Raw genomic sequence first — 2,126 nt, forward strand, 5'->3', positions numbered from 1 at the left:
TGCATTATAGACAATAAATATGTTCCGATTTTTGTCTTTTCGCTTACGGTATTTTCATTCAGAAATAGCTTGACAGTATTTCAAGACTCAATAAGTCTTTCAACACATGAGTGGTGAGAAAGCCACCGTGTATCAGACAATTTTAAAATTTTTCGGTTTGTTTCTTGAAAACATTCGCTGAATTCTTGATAAATAGCCGAACGTTTCGGACTAGAGTTAATAAAATTTGTAAGTTTTTTAATAAATTCCTTGCAATAATCGGGTACTTTAACACATGCGGCATGTGCAATCAATGCAGCCGAATGGCATGGACATGCAAGTGTTATTAAATTTGTACAAATTTCTTCTAATTTTTTTTTAAACGAAAGATGTTTACTTGTCATTACGGACGCATTGTCGCATGACAAGGCAACAATATTTTGAAAAAGAATATTTAATTTCCACATTTCATATTTAAATGCTTTAAATAATTTCTCTGCGCTACAATCTCTGGCATCAATATTTATTAATTTTACTAATTGCGAGTGAATGTTTAATGTTTCCTGATCAACAAACCGAACAAAAAACGTCATCTATTTTTCATTAGAAATATCAGACATTTCGTCTATGAAAATTGAAAATTTAGTATTTTGAATGCTGTTAACAACACGATCCGTCTCAACTGGACATATCACATTTGAAATTATGTTAGTACATTTTGTTCGTCCCATACTCATATTTTTTAAAACATTATGATCTTTTCCTATTTCTTGGAAAAGAGTCAGAATTTCATTTGCCGTTTGATACGATATATTTTTATTGGAGATTAATGCAGCAAAGCGAATTTCTGCTATTTTCTTTCGCTCTTCAAATGACAAAAGTGATTCATTCACATTTATATCTTCATTGCATATATTTGTTTCATTTTTTTTACACATTATTTGATGTTTTTCGGATTCTGCGTGACGATAGATCTGACACACTTCACCGGCAATAGACGTATTACAAAACGTGCAAAAAGATGAATTTATGTCATCCGATACTTCGCGTAGCCATGGTTTAAACAATTCGATGTCTAACCATTGAAAACGTTTTTTGGATATTGTTTTATTTAAATTTTTATTATCATTATTCGATAATAATGATGTGTTTTCTTTAATATTATTTTTATGATACGCAGAATCCGCATGTCTTAAAACGTGTGATGTACTAAACGAAAAATTTCTATTGCACACAATACAATGGAAAAGGCTTTCATTTAATGATACTTTACGAATCCAAGATTTAAATCGGTCATCACTAAGCCAAGCTTCTGAACAGTTTCGCTTAGTTCGCTTCTTTTTAATTATATCACACATTTTTACAGAATGTAAAGATTGGTAAAAGCTAAGACTGTAAGAATGAAAGAGATAAAAGTATAAATAAATTGGAGAAATTTACAATCTCGGGATAATTTAAAAATTATGAACAGATATTTAACGCAAGCGCACGTATTACTATTTTACTTGCACTAAATAAAGTGACAAGGCAAAGGATATTACAATTGCGTGATAAAGTAAATGCATCATAAATTTTCTATCGGTAATTCAGTGAATTATTACATTACAAACATCATAGAACAAATATGCCACAAATTTTCAAACGGCAAGATTAGTCAATTATAAGAAATTAAGATGTCAGGATACGTTATCATTACATTATAGCGCAGTCAGGTCAGATGGCGCGCAGTGAATAAAAAGGATAAAATGTAAATACGTTATCAAATTAGAGGACGCACAGATGGCAATAAAGTTTTAAATGGCGGATCTGGAACTGTCACGTAAGTAATACATTAAATTATTTTTCATATTTTTTACGAAAATTTGTATGTGCAGATGCCAGACAATTATAAAAATACATATAAAAATGCAAATACATAAAAATAAATAATAAATATATTTTTTTATAGAAGAAGTTATACAACAATTACAACTAATGTCGTTGGAATCAAAAATGGAGCAGCTGATGCAGCAGTAACAACAGTAACAACAACAGCAACAAGAATTGCATTTGTTGCAAGCGCAGCTGCAGCAGTCCCAGCCACAACAACCGCAGCTCCAAGAATTGGAGCAAGAAAGAAAAGAGCAGCTGAAAGAAGCGGAAAAGGA

This window comes from Anoplolepis gracilipes, unplaced genomic scaffold (assembly GCF_047496725.1).
Source record: "Anoplolepis gracilipes unplaced genomic scaffold, ASM4749672v1 Contig22, whole genome shotgun sequence".
NCBI lineage: Eukaryota > Metazoa > Arthropoda > Insecta > Hymenoptera > Formicidae > Anoplolepis > Anoplolepis gracilipes.